This window comes from Geospiza fortis, unplaced genomic scaffold (genome assembly GCF_000277835.1).
Source record: "Geospiza fortis unplaced genomic scaffold, GeoFor_1.0 scaffold172, whole genome shotgun sequence".
NCBI classification, from domain to species: Eukaryota; Metazoa; Chordata; class Aves; order Passeriformes; family Thraupidae; genus Geospiza; species Geospiza fortis.
Window position 1 is genome coordinate 9,534,416 of NW_005054309.1, and position 12,366 is coordinate 9,546,781.

The window sequence follows — 12,366 nt, forward strand, 5'->3', positions numbered from 1 at the left end:
CTCCCTGTCCCCGTTCGCCCGGCCGAATGAATCCGCGGGCGCCTTATCCCGGGGCGGGCAGGGCCGCCATGGGCAGCCCCCACAGCCGGGCGCTGCCCTGAGGCCTTCAGAGAGTGGGGTTAGTGCAGAAATACCCAGTGTGTCCAGAGAGTGGGGTTTTTCCAGAAATACCCAATGTGCCAGAGAATGGGGTCAGCCCAGAAATACCCAATGTGCCCAGAGAGTGGGGTTAATCCAGAAATACTCAATGTGTCTCCAGAGGGTGGGGTTAATCCAGAAATACCCAATGTGTCTCCAGAGAGCGCGTTTTTTCCAGAAATACCCAATGTGTCCATCAGCACCATCTGTCTGGACAGCGGTCAGGGTGTTTTGTCCAGGCGAATTGAGGTTATTCCCCCAAAGGTGCTGCTGGGACCAGGGTCTGTCACCTCCTGGCAGAGGGTCACAGGAGCACCCTGCACAATGTGTTTTAACAGAGATAAACCCATAAATAGTTGCTCTCCCCACAATGTCGCTATTTACAGCTCTGGGCAGGATGCTCATGGTGAGCTTTACTCTTGGAGAGTTGTGTCCCCAGCCTTGGGAGCAGCTGTGTGTGTCTGGAGATGGAGGGACAGCTCTGAACCTCTGTAAAGCTGGCATCACCCTCCATGCCATCAGTAAAAATATTACACGTTGCAATTTCCTCTCTTGAGTTGAGATTGTGTTTCCTCACTGCTGCCTTCAGCTCTGACCCGTTGGGGTTTGCTCATTTGTTTTGCTGAGTTTTTAATAGATAGTGGAAGAGCATGCACGTGCTAAGAGTATTAAACATGCAAGTGCAAAGGCCAGATCCTTCTCATCATAATTGTAATAATTACATTGATAAGCCTACATGCAAGTGATGCGTGGAGCTGTATAAATCAGGTTAAAGTACAACCCCCAGTGAGAGTGGTGCTGTATACATTTGGCAATGTCCTCAAAGCCCCAAGTGTTCATACTTGTATCCAAATAGAGTAAAGCCGGTTGCAAATAATGTTTATATTTTAATTAAACTGCAGAAAGGCAAAAGAATTTCATCCTTACTATAGGCAGTAATCTCGCCCATGGACGGTGAGCAGATCTATTTATTCAGTGGAAATAAATTTGTTCTATGAGAATGGAATTTTGTATTAAAAGAGATAATTTTTGGCTTATGTTGAGTTATTTTTCTTTCCTTGCGTAGGAAACTTCCTTTCCCTTGTGTACTGAGGTGATTTGGGGATGATTTGCTCTGGAAGTGTTGACAATGTCTAAGTGTGATGTCTAAAGGGTGTTTTGATGACTTTTAATTTGCTTTTTGATTGTGTTGAGCTGAGGCTGAGTGGGTAGCAGCATTCCTTTCCACTGCAGAGGGAAAAAAAGTGGATCCATCATCTCTGACCTGCAGTGGGTAACACTCTGCATGCTCCAACCCAGGTTCCTCATAATTAATAGGGAGTATTAATGATAATTCTGTCTCCATCAGCAGTAGCATTGGTAGCATTAATGCTACTGGGAAGGAATCAAATAAAATCAAATGATCTGCAGTTGCATTAGAGCTGTTTGATGGGATGCTATGTGAAATAAATAATTTTTTAGCTGATTTCATGGTTGTACAAGTACCTGGTGTCAGCCTGAGCAGCTCAACCTGTGGTAGTAAAACCTTCAGCAAGTGTTTGGTTTATTCCCTCACTGACCATTGAAATTCTTCCTACAGGTGGAAAAGAACAGCAAGGCCAGGTAAGCCCCAGTCCCAGCCAACAGCTGCACACAGGAAAATGGAAAGGATGATCCTGGTGCTCAATTATTGGTGCTTTTTGTATTTTCTGGATGTTGTCATTTATGTCACCATCACATTGTACCCTAGGTTAAAAAATTTGTTTGGAAATGTCTTCATGGATCCCTTTGAGTGCATCAACAGTGATAGAAAGATGTCAAATGTTATGGTATGAGTGATAATCTGAATTTTGGAAAGCCTGTTGCCTACTGCTGTGATTAGAGTGTTATTGGAGAGTGAGAGTCTCATTTCTTAGGAGCTTCAGTGAACATGAGTTAAGCTGTGGCAGCTCCAGATTTTGTCAGAGACCTTTCCAGACAAAACCACCTTTGAGTGTGGCAGCACAACTGATTTGGTTTTAAGCTAGAAATGTGTGGGTTTGTCCAACTTGTTCTCTGAGAACCATGAAAGGGGGGAAAGGTCTCTCCAAAACGTGAGGCTGTTCTCCTGAAGCACTTAGGTGTGCCAGCAGCACTTGATCTCTGTGCTGCCTCCACTTGCTTCAAGTACCCACTCCACATGCAGAAGATGTCATGGTTGGGGTTGAGGTTTAACAGAGATGTTCACGTGAAGAGCAGCACGTAGAATTTGGCCCTGGGTGTGGGAGTTTACCGCTCAGGACATTGCTTTACTATGGGTACAACTCATGGCAGAGCTCCAGCATCCCAGGGTGGCCTTGTTCCAACATTGTCCTTCTTCCAAAGGCACTTGCTTTTACAACATGGATTTATGGACACTGGGAAATCAGGCTCTGTGCGTGGCATGTTCCCATTTTCTGGGTTTCTCCAAGGCTTGGTTTTCAATCTGTAGCTGAGGTTCTCAGTGAACTTATGTATGTATGTATTTGTGTGTACACAATTATGTATTTGTGTGTATACAATTATTTATTTGTGTGTACACAATTATGTATTTGTGTTGTACACAGTACAACACAGTTTTCTACATGGAAGAAATGCAGATCGACCCAGGATGTAGCTCACAACACAGCTCTTTGTACAAAAATTCCTATTTTTTAATTCTGGTGTGAGTGGAAATACTTTTTTTTTTTTTTTTCCAGTTCTTGAAATATTTCTGGTTTAATTGGGCAGTGGAAGAATTGGAATGTGCTTGGAACAAACCCTTGAGTGGGAATGGAGTGGAGGCCCAATTCTGCTCCCTTGAAGCCAATGTTGAGACACCACATTATGATCAGTTTTAGTCAACAGACTTGAATGAAGAGCAAAATCTGATCTCAGAAAATTACAATATCTATTAAGTGGATTCAAGTATTTTGAGACAAGTACTCCATGGGACTGTTTCAGAATAAAATGAGTAATGGTACAGGGAAAATGGGTTTGCCATCAATTCAGTGATTCTCTGATTGACCTCACTCACAAATTAACCAAAAAATCTTTGAGGCTTTTGATCTTAAAGACAAATTTGTTTAACTCTAATGTCATTGGTGACCAAGTAGCCAAGAAGATTACTAATGTAACAATTGCAAATTATTTCAAAATAATTTATTAGTATTATCTTTTTTCTTTAAGAGAAAGAATACGGAGGTCCCTTCCTACCCAGGGTATTCTGTGTTTCTGTGATTGACAGGCTCTGACAACTGTGTTTCCTACAACTTCTTTAAAATCTCCTTTCCTTGATCCTTAGGGTTTCCCAGTTGTAGAATTCTGTCCTTATCTCATTTTTGTTCAGGTTGTGGGGGCAGTTTGGCAGATTTCTCTGAAACCATTGACTTTGCTCAGAGTTCCCCAGGAGGCTGCTGGGGTGACTCCTGTAGGTTATTTTTGATCCCCGTGGAAAAGTTTGGAAACACCTCTCTGTGGTGGCATTTCCTCTGCTAAATTGGTCAGTATTGTGGTGTTATCAGGATGGTGTCAGATGGATAATTTTTGTGGGAAAATGAGAGGAAAAGGCTCAAAGCGCAGAGCTGTGGGAAGGCTCTGTCCCACATTCATGCTGGGTGGTCTCTGGAGGGTGGGTGGTGCATCAATCCTGATATTTTTGAATGTTAAAGATGTTGATCTGGAGTGTGGGGTTATTCTTAGGCATTATTTAGAGGTGTGTACATGCAAGACTCAGCTGTTGAGTGCCTTAAAAAGAACAGATACTAACAGAGGGCAGAGCAAATATAAAATATTCACAACCAAGTCCTACGTCCTATCCTGAATCTTTAATGTCCATTTACTTTTCCTAATGTCTTTATTTTTCCACTAGAATTTTCTAAATCTCTCAAGAATGCCCTATATATTCTGTAAATCCTGGAGAGATATTTCAGGTTAGCCAAGGAGTGACTCTCTCTGTACTTGGGAATTCCAACAAATGCCACGGCCTGTGGAGGAATATCGTGCCCATGGCACATGGCACAGCAATTTGGCTTGTCCTTGGAGCACGGTGCCAGGGAGGGAGGTTCTCTGCACTGATCAGCTTTTGCAGTAGGGCGTGAATGATTCCAAGCAGGAATTCCTGAATTGTGATAAATCACTTTTGGAATGGGAAAGACTTCATTTGTGCTGCTGCCTCTGGTGGCACTGCCATCCCTGCTGGCGGTGGTGGCACCCAGCACCACTCCTGTGACAGTAACTCTAAAAACCAAACAACCAAAAACAAAAAGCTGAAGGAAGGTTTGGGACTTTTTGTCCTACAGGGACCTTATCTGAATTTAATGACATTCCCCAAATGTTACAGTGGCATTAATATGCTGCTTATGGGGGTTATATGCATTTTTTCTTGCTTTTTTTTGCTTTTCCAGAGACAGTAGGTGGATTACACCTTAAAGAATTACAGGAATGTATTTTTTGGTCATTTTTTTCAGGCTGTACTTGTTTAAGACTAAGTCAGTCCCAACAGTAACTGTCCTGAACTGAGTTTTATAGAAAGATATATAAACCTTTGGGTTTGTACTTGGTGTCTAAATTATTTAATGGATTTAAATATATATATAAAATGTCCATTATCTGAATAACCCTTGAACCAAAGTTCATCTTTGAACTTTGGAGGCTTTTGCATTGCAAATCAAAGTTAATTAATGTTTTGGGTTTCTGTGGTTTTTTGGTTTTTTTTTTTTTTTTTTTGTTCTGCGATTGTTCGGTTTGACTTTATCACTGCTATGACCAGAGAGAGAGAAACATTGCAGTGTGAAAATTCTCATGATAGGACTTTAATTCTTGTGCTTCTTTTCTTTGGAGAGTGAGGGAACTGTGCTCCAAAGAGCGTAGGAATTGCCACTCGGAGCTGAAGTGTCTTCACTCTGCTGTGTCCTGGGAGTGCCCAGCACGGTCTGACCCAAAGGGAGATGCCAGAAATCCCCATTAGTGAGATTTCAGGGTTGGATGGGGCCAGCCAAGCTGCTCCACCTGAGAAATCCAGTCCTTGGGGTCCTGCACCACTGGAGCCACCATCCCCACATGTGCTGGGAGCACTGAGAACATTCATGTTGTGGTGCTTTGGTGAAAAATGAACTTCACAAAAATTAGGCATTGGTAATGGATGCTGGGCAGTTAAGCTTGTCTGTCTTTTTAGGGAACACATCCAGGTTTCTCTGGTGCTGTTAAACTGCCATGCAAAGGCAGGACTGATCAGTTGTCCCCAAAGCACTGCTGGAATAAATCTGTAGCTAAATGCATTCTTAATAATCAGAGAGACATTTCCTGTGGCATCACTTCTGTTATGTTTTCTTGCAGTGACCCAAAAACCTGGCTGCTTTGGAAAGTGGATAGTATTGGCAAGCAAAGAAATATGGCAAGTAAAAAGTCTTTTTTAGATCCGGTTGATGTCAGTGTTTTCTTCAAAAAAATTGCAAGTCCCAGCCCTGAGGGGTCCTGAGGAGGAGTCAAGGCACTGATTAAGGCAGAGAGTAATTGTTCAGTCCGTGCTTAATTGTCCCCTGCAGTTTTAAACCAATGAAGAATTGTGGATGGATCTAATTTATGTAGATAAATATACATATATGCATTCCTGTTAGCACTGGGGGGCTGTGACAGTGCAGCCAGGGAGGCTGATGGAAGGAATGGCAATGGCTGAGCTGTGACAAGTGGGAATTTTGCCAAGGCTGACAGTGAGAACGGCACCTGAAAGTCAAGTGCCTCTCGCTGGCTTCAAGACGGCCAATAACTACATGAAATTCTTGTTGCAAACCCTTGTTTCAGAGCAGGTAACAAATAGCTCCCAGCCCCTATTTTTTCCTGCCTTTAGCCCAAGCTCTCACCAGCCTGCAGGTCGCTGGCATTACCAGAATTGCTTTTTACCTGTCTGCATGCACAGACCCTCCTTGGGCTGAGGACACACCCTGAGCCCTCTGCTTGTGCCTGGAGTGGAGACCAAGTGAAAACACAGTTCTCTCTGTTGGGTTTTTCTGTAGAGTGGTGTTTTGCACCTCGAGACTTCCCTCTGCCCCGCCTGGAGTGCCCTCAGCTTGCTGGCAGCCTGGCCAGGTTGGCCGTGGTGGTGTCACAGGCCTTTGCCAACCAGAGCCAACCAGAGTCTGTCCAAGCCTTCAGAGCACAAAGCCCTGATAAGAAGGATCCCTAACAGGTACGCATCAGGGAGAAGGAGGAGATGTTCCTAAAATTAGTTGCTATCAGCTCCAAGCAGGAGCGAGTGCCTCGTGTGTCACGGAAACGCTGAGTATGTGCTGTATGTACTGTGTGTAAATCTAAGTATGTACCTATAATTACACTAGTGAAGTGTAAAATTCAATCTTTGCAAACTTCTGGGAGATTCAGGAATGTGGCTTGCTCTGGACTGTAATTAAAAATGTGGGCATTTTGGTTAAAAATAGCTCTTTTCTGACCTACATTCCCAATGTAGGTCAGTGGAGGCATTTCTCAGACATATTAGCATTTTGGACACTTAATCTTAGCAGCATATTGCATCTCCTAGAATAGGTTAGGAGAGGCAAGGCAGGAGGAATTGCTGCATCTCGAGTCACCCAGAGAGGTTGCCAAGTTTCTCAGGCACCAGAGAGGCAGAATAATGAGGATTATATTTAATTCGGGCTGGAGAGACAACCGTGGGGTGTTGAGCAGAGGCAGCTCAGATCATCTTGGCTCTGTGGGGGAGGGAGAATTTATAACTCTAGCTGGCTCCAAAGCAAGCTGTGTGTGCATTTGCGTGTGTAGATATATTTATATATATGTATATACAAATCTGGATGTGTATATAACACCCTGTGTATATATGTATGTATGTATGTATATGCCTACAGTGTACAAAATGTGTATCTATAGAAATGTATACATTTATATGAATTTCTATTTCTCTATATAAATAGTCATGCAACTAGGGGAAATCACATTTCCACGGCGTGTCCTTTTCTGTAACACCCCCCCCCCCCAAAACAGAAGCTGCTTCCATTAATGTCACATTGGCACAAATGACTTAAATTTTCTTTTCTGTTTTGAAAGGAGTGGTGCTTAGTGGCTGAGTACAAGCCTGGAATGTATTTACTCTTCCAGAGGACTTCCAGTAAATCATGAGCTGCTCCAGAGCTGTTCCACATTTGTGAAATAAAGCGGTGGCCAAAATGACTCAGGGCTGGTTTTACAGGCAAAGGAAAGGGGTTGTTGAGTGTTTGGAAACCTCTGCTATGCTCTCAGAGTTCTGATGGTGAAATATCTGCACTGCTAATTACTCTGGTTGCTGTTAATTTCCCAGCAATTGGCTTGAAAAGGGGAAAAAAATTTCCTGCACTAAAGTAAGTTATCTGAAGTCTGATTATGTTGCCTCAGTGATGTATGGATTTCCATTTAGGGTCAGGATGTTGGGCTGTAAATCAAGAATCTGAGCTCAGTGAACATCTAGTTTGGGATGTGTCTTTTCTGTTCTAATTGATTTCAAATAATTTCAATTCATCATCAGAACAAGCTCTACCTTAATTCATGATAAGCTCAAAGAATTTCTCATTCATATCAGGGTGAATTTTGCACTTGACTTCGGTGGGGTTGAACGAGGTCAGAGCATTTCATTCAGCACTGGCATAAAAACAATCTTGTACTTGTGCAACTATTAATTCAAATCGTTATTTTGTAATAAAAGCAGCCTAAAAATGATTTGCTAGTTATGTATTCTATGGTTATAGCACCTTTCTATGGATGAGATGTGTTGGAGTTGGTGTTGGTTTTGATTTTGTGTTGCTGATCCTTACTCTGAGTTTAAGCCCGGAGCTAGCAGCAGCTCAGCCCCTGGACTACCAGGCCATAACACGCTGCATTTGAAAGGAAAAGCTGCAGAGCACTGATCCCTCAGCATTCCTTGAGCTGTGCGCTCAGAGTGCTGCCTGATTGATGAATTACCACATGCATTGTGCGAATATTCCAAGAAATGTAGGTCATGGGAGTGTGGATTTGTCCCAGGGATTTTGGCTCCCTGTGGCAGAGCCCTTGTCCACTCCTGCAGAAAAACCTCCTTGTGCCACCACCCTGACCTTTCCCAGGCTGTCCTGGTCCCTGGGGCAGGGTGGAAATGTCCTGCTGTCCTTCTGCCATCGTTTGGAAGCTGGGATGTGATTAGGAAAGAAAAAAGGGGGAATGGATTATTCCTTTCTAAGCCCTGCACTTCCTTCTGGGACAATACATAGAGACAAACATGAAATCATCGTGGAAATCAAAACAAACACCCAGAACATATGACATTGAGTGAAATGTTTCTCCTGAGCTTCAGGATTGTGCTCTGCCTTATTATTTCGTCTGGGGGAAATCAGCACTTTATGGGAAAGTGCTTCCCAATCTCTTTTGCATAAACGTTACAGTGAAACTTCTGTGATGTATAGCTGCCTGTTCAAGAAAATGGGTCATTTCCATACAAATGTCATATTTCTATGCAGAAAATATGCTGAATTCATACCCCATCTCCTAGTTAAAGCAATCCCTTTGCTAGTTTTGTGATTTCAGCATATTTGCCTGACTGGAGACAACCAGAAGATGAGAAGAAAAAATTATTTTTTAATTAACTCATGCAGGCCTAATGTCAGACTAAGCACTTGAGTGCAGCAACTCTGGGGCACATACAGGAATATCATCCTCCAATGGCTACTTTTTTTTTTTAGCAGGGTGAACCACAAAGCTCAGAGAGCTGCTGCTTTGCTCAGAGTCTGGAGACTTGGGGAAAGAAGTTTTTCTGATGTCAGTGTTAAAGAAGATGCCTGGATGTCCATGTCCTCAGGGGAGCAGCCATTCACACAGGAACCCACAGGCTGAAGGCAGCAGGGGAGTGATGAGCTTTGCAAATCTCCTCCTCACAGGATGAATTTCATCTAAAATGAACCCGAGCTCCTGGCAAGGCCGCTCAAAAAAGAAACAACAAACCCACCCTGCCTCTGGAAAGCTGAATTTTCCATGCCACTTCATACTTGGGAAAGGAAGAGTGGATTTTAGGATGGGAGTTACAAAGGGAGTGGATGCTAGAGATGGACAACCACAGAAATGCTGTGACCCAAAGGCTGCAGTGCCTGGTGTAAATCCTCAGATTCCCACTGCTCCCAGCACAGCAGTGCTGCTGGCCTTGCTGCTCAGGTGACACCAGATCTTTGGTACCTGCTGCTGGAGCTTTCCAAACAGCCATTAGAATTTCTTGAAACAATTCAGATGAATCTGCCCAACTTCTCAGCTCGTGTGAGCTTCAGCCAGCAAAGCTCTTGGGCTGCTTCACTCTGCTGGAGGCATTTTTTCTGCCTTTCACCCATGGGAATGTAAAGAAGTCACTGCTCTGGGATGGCCTTTGGTGGCAGAAGTGTCCCCAGTCCCCTGGCCAGGCTGTTAATTCACAAGGGGTTTTCAGGCTCCTCTTCAACCTCTGCACGAGCTTCTACACCCACCTAAAGGCTGCTCCTGTCCTTGTGTGCTGGATAAAAAAATCTCTAAGGAAATGTCCCTTTACCAAATCCTGCTTGAACAAAATAAAGATATTTCACAGTGTCAATAAGGATAAAGCTCTACATAACACATTTTATTAATAAATCAGCAGGTATTGACCACCAAGGTCTTGTCTGGAGTATAAGACACAGCTGCCAATTTTTCCTCTGACTAAATATTTTCCTCCTCCTCCCTCTGGAAATCTTTTTGATGCAGAGTCATCCAACTTTGATGAGGTACAATTTGTTCTCAAAGCAGCAAATGGGAAAGGGATCCTCAGAGATCTGTGTCTCCAGGAGAGAAAAACATTCCTGGGAAGAGGCCTCTCCCACCCACTTATCCCACCTGGAGCTTTGGGGGATTGTGTTGTACCTAAACAACAAGATATTTAAAATTAATTAGAGTTTAATTGGAATTAAACTTCTGTTCCCAATTTCATGTCTCCATGGGGAAGACAGTGAAAATTTATTTTTTCATAAAAATATTCTGAGTCTAATGTGTGTTATTTAATGTCCAGATCCTCTATTGAATGGAATTTTGCAAATGTACAAAAAAGGGGAAAGTTTGTTACTGGTATTTCTTTCTATAGGAAGGGTTTTAAGAATTAAGTCAAAAGTAGAAACTACATTATTAGAAAACGAGAAACTACATTATTAACATCAAAATAATTATTAGCATACCCAAATAGTGCACTATGGCAATAAATCACTGACAAATCTGGATAGAGATGTGTCAGGATTAAGTCCTGAACACTTAAGGCTGTGATTAAGTTCCTGAAGATTTTTCATCTTCAAAAATTCTCCATTGAAAAATGTCTGCTTTTAATTGGAAAACAAAATCCTCAGGCTGACATTTTTTTATGAATATTTGGTAGCTGAAAAAAAATGTGAGTCCCTGAATGTAACTTCAAACAAAAACCTTTTCAATGTTGTTTTCATCTTAAGAAAAACCCCATATTTTTCATCTGAAGGAAACTCATTTTTGAAGCATAGAGAAGCTTTCTGAAAATAATACTAATTTAGAAGAAAGTATGTTTTTAACAAAACTTTCTACTCATAGAAAGAGCAGTTCTTTTTTTTTCCCCTCTTTTATTACCAAACTTCTATTCTTTGGTTTCTGTCAGTTTTGTCTGCAGGGAAAAAATGGTACTGTGGAAAAAAACCTTCTCAAGCATACAAAGGTTTTATTTTGGGACTCAAAAATGTTTTCTAAAAGATATTGCACATCTTAAACTTCAGCAATTGATGGTTTTAAGGGATAAATAAATGTTGTGTCCAAGGCCAGGTTGGGTGGGGCTTGGAGCAGCCTGGGACAGCAGAAGGTGTCCCTGCCATGGCAGGGGTGGCACTGGATGGGCTTTATGGTCCCTTCCAACCCAAAACATCCTGAGATTCCCTGCTATTAAGGATAACGTAATGAAGTATTGAAAGGAAGAATAATTAAAGTATTGGTGGCAAAGGGCTTAAAGTAAAAAAAAAAACAAAAAAACCCTGGGTTTCCTCTGCCAGAAATGTGGGTGTAATCAACAGGGGCTTGGGAATGCCTAATCCTTTGGAATTAATATCCAATAATTTTCTCACTTCTGGCATTACATTAATCCAAATGCAAACGATGAATGAATTCATGATCTTTGTTGCTGCCGCCTTGTCATTACTAAAAGTAATATTTGTAGCAGATGAATAACTGAGAATAGGAGAACCCAGTGAAAAATTGCAATTACTTTTTCTTTTCAAGGAAAGGCAATACCTCACCCAAAAGCTGTTCTATGTATAATCGAATTAATGAAGTGACTGTAAAATTGAATTATTAATTATGGAGAGAATGGGGAAAGAGGCCAGATGTGTGTCTTTAGTTGGCCCTGTAGCATTCAGTTGTGTATGGGCAGGCCCTTGACTGGTTAACACCAGAAATAAGGTTTTTTTTCCTAAAGTTTGACCCTTTTACACATCCTATTTTATTTCCACAGAAAAAAGTCACTGCAATACGAGGAGGACTGTCTCAATGGCCTAATTTATATTTATTTTCGCTTTTGTGCTACAACTCTTGTCCTGAATAACCCAATGGTCCTTGAAGGAGGGCAAACAAACAGGTTTTCATCTGTTTATTTGTGCGTGAAACAAAAAATTGTGCAGAGAGGCTGAAGCTCTGTGTGTGCCTGGGACAGGGCTGGCAGCACGACGTTCATGGATAAAGGAATTCTCTCTGGCAATGTCAGAACACTCAAATTAGCCCCCGGGAAGACAAAGGCTGTGCTGTACACACCTGCAGCTGTGGGTAAACGAGAGAACAATGGCCATTGTTCAGTTGTTCATGCACTGGATTTCTGTCTTACCTCCATTATTGGCTGACTTTCAGTCCCTGTAATTAATGTGCCTGGAGTGGGTGGATCTCTTTACATTTGCCTGTTTCTTTTCACAGCCTAATCAGAGCAGGAGAAAAACTTAAAATTAAGATTCTCTGTGTTTTCCAAGTTTCCCGGTGCTGTGGTGAGCTGGTTGGAGAGAGCCCAAACAGGGAGATGAACTTCTGGAGATGAATTGATATTTGATCCTGAAACTTTTCAGCTGCTTGTGTTTCGGGCTGATTCCCAATTCTTTGCATCACCTTGTAAGGCAGAAACGAAACTCCAATATTCAGGAAGTCCCAAACTGTGGAGCCATAGCTTGTCCATTTCCTAGGAAATTCTGCCAGGGCCTCTGAATAAAGAATTTCTTCCTAATATCAGGAACTGTAAGATCAACCCTTGAG